This window comes from Tiliqua scincoides, chromosome 2, assembly GCF_035046505.1.
Source record: "Tiliqua scincoides isolate rTilSci1 chromosome 2, rTilSci1.hap2, whole genome shotgun sequence".
Classification (NCBI taxonomy): domain Eukaryota; kingdom Metazoa; phylum Chordata; class Lepidosauria; order Squamata; family Scincidae; genus Tiliqua; species Tiliqua scincoides.
In genome coordinates this window covers 33477382-33486370 of record NC_089822.1, presented here as the reverse complement: position 1 = coordinate 33486370, position 8989 = coordinate 33477382, and positions in this window count along the sequence as shown.

The following is an 8989-nucleotide window of genomic DNA, read 5'->3' as shown; positions in this document are numbered from 1 at the left end:
TGAACTTCGGCACTCATCATACAGGGCTTCTTAAAGTTTCACTTAAGGAAAGCATTTCATCACAGGCTGGCCTACTTTAATATTACACAGTGAGAGCTTCCTGTCCTATGATGACTCCTATGCCATGTTCCTCATTATGTTGCAATCTTACTTTTAAAAGGAGTTGATAAATGTTGGATGGCGTTTTTTTTGGCTCCCCAAATCCCTCTCTAAATGTTTCTTGCCATATTATATGAGTTCAAATGGCATTAATAGTGTGGGCTGGGTAAGCATTCTTATTCCCTTCCTGTGTTTGCAAAAACATATCCAGTTTTTCCTTCTGTAACTAGGTCATTTGTAAATGTCAAAGTAATAGGAATTATATTTTTAATTTGCATGAATTGTTTAAATGCAGCCAACATAGATTTGCCTGGTATGATATAACACCAGTGACAATGTGAAACGAAATATAAATATATCCTTCTGAAAAAAAAATCGACTTGTATTTTAGAATAACAGTTTATTGTACAAATGTAACTTTTGAATAACCAGACTTTGAATGACTGAAATGTCAATGTGGATTGACCCTGAGCAGCATCTGGTGTGTAAATGATCAAGCACAATTACCTTGAGACTTCAAAGTTGCCAAAAATTCTACACCACTATGGTAAAGCGAATTTGCCATGGCCAAAGAAGAATGGAAACCAAAGTAGAGATGAACATCAGCATGTTGGAAAGAACATTCCTTTGCTATGTCAACACAAGTGTGACGTCTCCTAGCAAAACGGAACTTTAAAAAAACTCTTTGAGGTGTGCTCGTAACTACCTGGATTAACCTATTGTCTGGCACTAACTAATACAGTAGCCATTAGTGCTGATAAACTGGTATTGACCCTTTACATTAATGTATGGTAGTGATGTGGTATGTGTGCCATCTAGCTGGAGACAGAACCACACTTGGCTGATTTGTGTATAATGCTGGTTCTGTAGGTGGTTTCTTAGTTATGAGCAGAGCTGAATTAATTTACCATATCTGCCAGAGACCAGGATGCTTTGGCAGACTCCTTGAACTTCTTTAGCTGGATGGGGTAGATGTAAAACATCTGCATATTAGAACTAAAGGTTAAACATATGATTGCAGGAAGTTGCATAATCTAGTATTTTCATTTGGCTATTATAACTTTGTTTTGAATTATTGCACTGTAACTGTGCAAACTAGATACAGTGATTCTCAAACTTCTTAGTACCAGGACCCACTTTTTAGAATGACAGTCAGTCAGGACCTACCAGAAGTGATGTCATTAATCTGGAAGTGACATCAATTTAGGCTTTAAACCATTAAAGCCACAATCAGTCAAGGGTCCTATTACACAATGGGGTAGAGCTAGTATTTTGTATAGCTCGAAATTCAAACATTCCAGCTCAGAAGTCAAAGCAGAAGGAAGTCTTGGATCCTTCTCCAGTCACACAGCCCTCCCTCCTTTCCCACATCCCATCTCCCCCCCCCCCAATTCAGGGCAAAGCAGCATGCCTCTCTCTCTCACTGGGAACCCCGCCCTGCCCAGCAGCTCTGTACCCTGTATTTTCAGCTCTGCATTTTCAGTGGCAGCTGAGCTAGGTGCTATGCAAACTATCTGAAATTGGCTCATGACCCACCTAACTGGTCCTGACCCAGTGTTTGAGAAATACTGAGGATACAATATTGATGCTCTTTAAAAAAAAAAAATGCATTCATATTATGGTTGCATTTGACTCTGGTTCTCTCAGTGATGGTGCCTGAAGGGGTTCAGCACCTCCCTCTGTAGCAGGTGAAAGAGCATGGCAGCAGAGCACACCATGTGCATGCAGAACTCTGCACTCTTGGCAGTGTTTGAGGATTTTAAATCTGAAGAAGAAACTTGTTTGTGAATTTATGTGCTCCACATTATACTTCAGTTATGTCTAACTTGAACACAATAACTGTATATAAAGAATGATTTTACATTTTTATTTGATGCTGTCAATTATTTCAATTATGTCTGCTCAACCAAATCCTGAGCATTAAAATGGCCCTTGCAATGAAACACTGAATCTCCCAACCCTGTTAAGGACCCAAGTAAGCCCACGGTATGCCACAGGCTGCTACATATCCGTCCAGTTTCTTGTGACACTTTGGGTGTCCTTGGGAACAACACAGAAGTATAGAGGTGGGATGTAGCAGCCAGGGGAAACTGGCAAGATGGGATTTCCAATTTATTTCTGCTTGTGCAATGTCCCATTGATATTGCAGTAAGGATATAATTCTATACTGTGGTGTGCTCTAGGAATAGAGCATAGGATTGCCCAGTGGGGTCCTAGTGTCAGAGTCCACCAGTTTATTTTATTTCAGAATTTATACCCTACATTTGGCCTCGTTCTCAAAACTGGCCTTTTGCTCCACTGCTGGGTGCATCTTGCATGCTGGGGGAGCAATGGATTTTTGATCCACAGCCTCCAGTAATCTGGCACCAACTCTAATTTTCTACCTAACATCTTAAGGAATAGATAACATAGGCATATTGTACAGGTATACAAAAAGATTTATATACTTTTCAAAGACCCGCAGCTCTGTATCACCTAAAGACATCCATTTGCTTATAATTTATATAATAAGACTGTCTGGAAAACATCATCTTCATCTAGTCTTTTTCTATTCTGATGTTCTCAAATGGGGGAGATACTGCCAGCCATTCAGTGAGACATTCCTTTGTTGCAAACCAGCCCATGTCGGTTTAAAAGTCAAGTTTGTGCATAAATATTCTGTCCCACGCTTTTCTTGACAATTTCCTAGTTGAGGGTAAGGATTTCTGTTTAATGATTCAGTTTTTTGCTTGTAACTTATCTGATCAATTGTGTGTTCTTTCCTTTAAGCAACTCTCTGTGTTACAGTCTTGTAAACATTCAGTTTGCCCTGCCCCACCCTTGTGGGAGAAGAATTTCAAAAACAGAGAAGCACAACTGCAAACAGAGACCTCACCCAGTTTCAAACAGAGTCCAAAGAAGATTGCTATGCAGGTGCAGTCATAAGCTGCACTCAGAGATTTCATGACTTCTGATTAACATTCACCAGACCCAATTGCCTCTTGAATTTAATAACCCAAACTTGGAAGGATAGCCTGACATGGAGAACTATGAAATAAACTGCAGGTGGAAATCTTAAACCATTTTAACTGCACATTCTTGAACTATAGAAGTATATCATACTTGCAAACATACTTATTAAATAACTATTGGAAGATATGACCTGGAAAAATATTTTAAAGACTTAATCATAACACATTCATCCAGTGCAATGTTCAAACAAAAATATTGTGTGAAGCTATAATTTAATAGTCTAAATAGTTTTTAGAATAACTTGGTATTTAGTCTTTATTTTTATTAGAGAGTACCATAGAATAACTGATTTATATATGCGAGTTCTTAAGAAAAAATATAAAATTTTAATAGAATAAATGTTGAAATTCATAGTAGATTGATTCCACAGCCTCTAAAATTCGAACCACTTTCTTAATAATCTGACTTTTCTGGGATAAACAGCTTGAGGCTGGCATGTTTCAGACTTTTATTTCACACAGGAATGCCACAGTGTTTGATATGTAGCAGCATTTAATAAGGAAATTCGTAACCTTTCGCCTCATTGGAGACAATGCTGTACTCGATGTGATATCCAGAGTCTCATGACTGGATTAAGGAAAGACAGCTGTACTAAGTGTGTTACCCTGACATGCTGCGTAGATGCAAAAGAATGTTTAACCAAGCAGTAATTATCAGTGATGTGATTAACCATTTAGTAATGCAGTCATCTGTAACATCCAGGCAAGCGAGGAGAATGTTATCATACTTCTGCAAAGATCCAGGAGAGAGGGGGAAAAATAGTCCCACATCATACAGAACATAACAGAGGATGGTTTACCAAAAGAAGCATTTTCTGGTCAATTACTGCTTGGTAAATGATCCTTTGTACCTACTCTGCACACAAATGGAACTTTATAATTCATTATGATTTACTTTTAAAGTTTACTTTATGGTTATTGTGTACTACTTTGGCATCTTCTGTGTCATCTAGGCTTGACGGCAGTTTTCAGAGCTTTTTTCTACATTTTGTTGTCATGTTCCACCTCCTTGTTTTTATATGGTTCTCTACCTTGGTTTTCTTTCACCTCCACCCAGCTTTAAATGACCACACTAATACAAGGAAAACTATTGGCTATACATGTGGTATAGCCAAGGAAACAGTAAAATGTAGCAGTCGCTTAATTTAGAGCGGCAGTTGTCTATCAGCTTCCTCACACTCGTATGTTACCGAGAACATTATCCAGGCCCTGAAGCAAGTAGGAGAACCTACACATTGGATTCCAGATGATGTCAGCCCTAACAGCAAGGGTTCATTCACTTGCCCATTCTCCAGAATGATTTATGCGATCACCTGCTAATAAAGCCCTTTTGCTGTGATACCATAAACAGGTTGTTTATAGAACAATAAACATAAACATATATTTTAGGTTGGATTTATGGCCATTTTGGCCAGTTTCTATTCAAGAGACTGGCCGAAATGACCATAAATCCAACCTAAAATATAGAAGCATTCTAAAAATGGTGGGAGAACACTTCAGTCTCCCACGATTTTCTTTGCTGACCTGACAGTCACCATTTGACCATAAATGAATTATAAAGGGAAATTCCAGAGAGAAACTGCTGAACTAAACAAAGTTTAAGTGTTTTGGCTTGGCTGCAACAAACAAAAGTTTGGTTTTGATGCCAAAATGATTTATTTGCCTGCAACCCGGACTGCAAAACAAACAAGGATGGGAGAAAGAAGGTCTGAAATGAGCTGAGGTGAAAATTCCTGTTTTCCCCTTATTTTTCACCTATGTTGGATCTTACAATCACCACAAAGGCTTCTGCAAATGCGTCAGTATTTCTGCAGCAATTCTGAGTCATTCAAATACAATAGCCATTGTTTATGATTTGAGCATCTTTCTTTTCCACAACAGACCTGTAAGTAAAGAATGTGACTTTGAGCCAGCCCATTGGACCATGAAGTCCACCTGGTTCCCCAAAATAGGAAATTCAAGTGGCCCAGTTGACCCCAAGTATCCAGTCTTACAGATAAAGCCCAGTTAATATACACAGACTACATAAAATGGGGTTATGTGCCTCACATTGCGCATTTCCCCAGATCTAACATCCAGAGCATCTGATGCTCTGTGGGGGCTTTCCAGCCCATCCTCATAAAGAGTTGGTGCAAGCTTTGAATAGCTTGAGGAACTAGTATGCAAAACGTAGCTAGAGAAGTTGCACTAGGTTTTTGTTTTGCAGCTTGCATTTTAATATGCTTGCCAACCTTTTCCACTCCTACACTTTTTCTCCTTTTGTTGGATTATCTGTGCTTTATTTTTTTTATCCTTGCACCCATTTCTCCATTCCTTGCATATTCTGCAGCCCTTTAGTAACTTCTTGTATCTTTACTGTTTTACCTCCTTGAGTTCAGTTCACTCAGAGGATATTGGTTGCCATATCTTGCAGACCATCCATGTTCTGCTACTACAGTATTTGACTTTAAGGACTTCCTTAACGACTTTAAGGATATTAGTCTTCCACATTTTGGGGAACCCTGTTAACCTGGATGATTTTCTCAAAACAGTTTCCTGGGTTTGGTCAGTGGCAGCAAAAACTATCTTCAGTGCATTCCCAGTTTACTCAATAAAAAGAAGCAGGATGGTGAGTGTTGATCACTAACCAGTAAGTGCTGTGCCTATCTTGCACTTTGTTCACCCTTACATGGGCTGATAGCAAAGCTTACAGCAGTGTTTCTCAACCAGTGGTACGGGTACCACCTGTAGTATTTGAGGTGTGTGGTGGGACTCCTAGACCCCGACTGCTTGGCACAAAACCAGGAACATGACACAACAAACAGCAAAAAGAGGCTCCAAAGCATGCTTTTCTGTACTTGAAAAATCCACCCTGAGCCTCTTGTGTTTGTCACATCTGGCCTCCCAACCCAGAAGTAACTGGCAATGATGTCATCACCAGTTACTTCTGGTGGTACTTTGAATAGTGAACCATTTGAAGTGGTACCATGGAGGACAAACACTGGCTTACAGTATTTTTATTTTCTTTTATTTAAAATGAGAGTTCCAGCTGTAAGTTACTATGTGGTATTTTCAAGTGCTTAAGCAGAAGCACACAGAAAGCCTTGGTATGGCAATTGCGGGCAAACCCCCCTTGTTATTGGCAAACCGACAAGGAATGCTAGTTTCCAGGCTGAAGTGTGACAATAGCTGATACAGCACTCTGTGAAGAAGCACCCATTGTTCTCACCCCTGTATGAGATTCTAATGTGGCTTTATCTGAGAACTGAATGTAGCTGTCAATGTTGCAAGTACAATAAAAACGCAGGAGGAGGCTAGTAGAATCAGCTTTTCTCTCTCTCTGCTTTGAATCTAAAAGTCTGTCTCTCGTCTCTTCCTTGGCTCCTTGATTCTTTCCTGCACTTATTCAGCAACCTAGCCTGGGGGCTTGGTTGCTCCCCCAAGGGTCACTGCAACATCTGGCGCCCGAGCAGGGACATCTAATCCTAGAACAGGGACTTCTAGTCTCAGAACAGGAACCTCTAATCCTAGAACAGGGACCCTCTGCAACAATCAGGTATAGTAGACAGGCTGCTTGTCCTCTGGCTACCTCCCATTCATTGCTTTGACTTTCTGTTGCTCCAGTTTTCAAACCCTCAGAGTGCTTCTGCTTTAGCACTCTCCCTCAGGCAACAAGATACAGTCTTGTGTGTCTCCCAGGCAGCCTTGCGTTGCTACATTCGGGTTTATTCTGCCTCTCTGACTTTTCACTGCATCTGTTCTTATAAGCATCCTGTCTCTGAAGTCAAGTTGCTTCTCAACGCTATTGTAGCTATACCAGGCGCCCAGACGTGGGGCCAGCTAAGTATAGGAAACAAGCTTCTTTGCTCTTTTCTATATCAAGTAGCCTGTTTCGGGTTGCTTCCCAGTCATTGCTTCATCTGACCCTGAAACAGGGGCCACGCAGACTACAGCCCGCTCACCTCGCCTTGCACAGGTTACAGACGCGTCAATCATCCTTCGGGATCCCAGGTGAGTATGGGTTCCAGCCTTTCGGCTGAGCAAGAGCATCATCGCAATGACTTACGGTTCCTCCTCCGAAAAGCACAGCATTCTGTTTCCTCGCAGGAGGTCACAGACTTAGTGCGCATAATTGGAGAACAATGCCCATGGTATCCGGAGGCAGGCACTTTTAGGGTACACGATTGGGAACGTATAGGAGAAACTTTACATAAAAAACCCCGGGCTTCTATTCAAGTTCTTCATTTATGGCATCTTTGTTTAAATGCTGTCAAAAGCTGCACTCCAAAGCCAGAGCCACCAGGGCAGGAGAGTAACAATGCTCCTTCTAAAAGCCCTTGTATTTTTCCTCCTCCCCCTTCTGCACCAGCTCTGTTAGAGCAAAAAGAACCACCAAACATTAGACAACCCTCCTTCATGGAAGCCATGGCTCGCCAGGCCATGAAGTCAGAGAATTTAACAGCAGAAGAATCCCTCGAGCTATCCTTGCTCTGTCCTGTGGTGCAGGGTCACGATGCACAAGGACAGGTTACTAGAGTGTGGCAAACTCTTCCTTATTCAGCACTGAAGGAGGTAAGGGTTGCACTCAAGGATTTTGGCATCACTAGCACCTATTCCAGAGGGTTGCTAGAAGGAATTGCCAATGCATACCGTCTAGTTCCTTATGATTGGAAATCTCTCATGCGCATGGTTTTAACTCCTGCACAAAATGCAGTGTGGCTTAATGAGTTTCGCCAAACTTGTGAAATCCACGCTGCACGCCTGCGCGCACAAAATCCACAAAACAACGTAATTTGGGAACAGCTAGCGGGAGAAGGCCAATTCAGCACTACAGACATGCAGGTACAACTAGGGGACCAGTATTTAAGTGAAACAGCCAATTGTGCACTACGGGCTTTACATAAAGTCCCTGTAACAGGGATGCCTGGAAAGTCTTTTGCAACAATTAGGCAGGGGGCGGCAGAATCCTATGTGGATTTTGTGAACTGCCTCCAGGAAGCCATTGGCAAGCAAGTGGACAATAATGAAGCAGCAGAAGAGCTGTTAATGAAACTTGCTATAGACAATGCCAATGAGGACTGCAGAAAGGCACTTCAACCCTTATCAGCAGTCCGGAACTTAACTCTGGCAGACATGATTAGAACTTGCCAGAATATAGGCACCCACAGTCACAAAGCTAGTCTCCTTGCAGCAGCCTTACAGCAGTCAGACGCCCAACTCCCATCCCTAAAACAATCACAGTGTTCACTGATGGGTTTCCAACCAGGGGGGTAGTTACATACCAAAGGGAAGGTCAGAAAAAAAACCACACTTTATAACAAGAGCAAATTGTACAAGAGAGCTTTAAACACCTTGGCTCCAGTTCTGATCCCCAAACTGCTACCAACAAGCTAAACTCACCCCTCCCTTTCAGTTTAGTTTGTAGTAGTTCCCTAACTTTTCAGTGTCTCTCATTCCACACACCTTTCAGAACGGCAACCATCAGCCATTTTGTCCACCAGCAGCAGTTATTACAGCTTTAAAGTCAAACTAAACCTTATTCTGTCATTAGTCAGAGCTACACCTCTTTTTATTAAGATGTTTATGTAAAGGTAATAACAAAGCTATTCAGGCTTTTAAAAAGTCTCCCTGTTCCCATAGCTTTGACTGATTCTATCCTGTTCCATCAGAATCCTATAGTTTTAATCAAGCCCTTAAGGCCTTTTTGTTTTCATATATAAGTGACTAGCAGATAGTAATATTTTAAATTAGTTGTAGTGGTTTAATTATATCAGAAAGGTTTACACAAGGTTATTTCCAGTTCAAAGTTCAGATTCTCACAGAGAGTGCAAAAAATAGCAGTTTAGCAACAGTTATGTTGCATTTCAAAGGCCAGAGTAAGTCATACAATGGTTATGAAA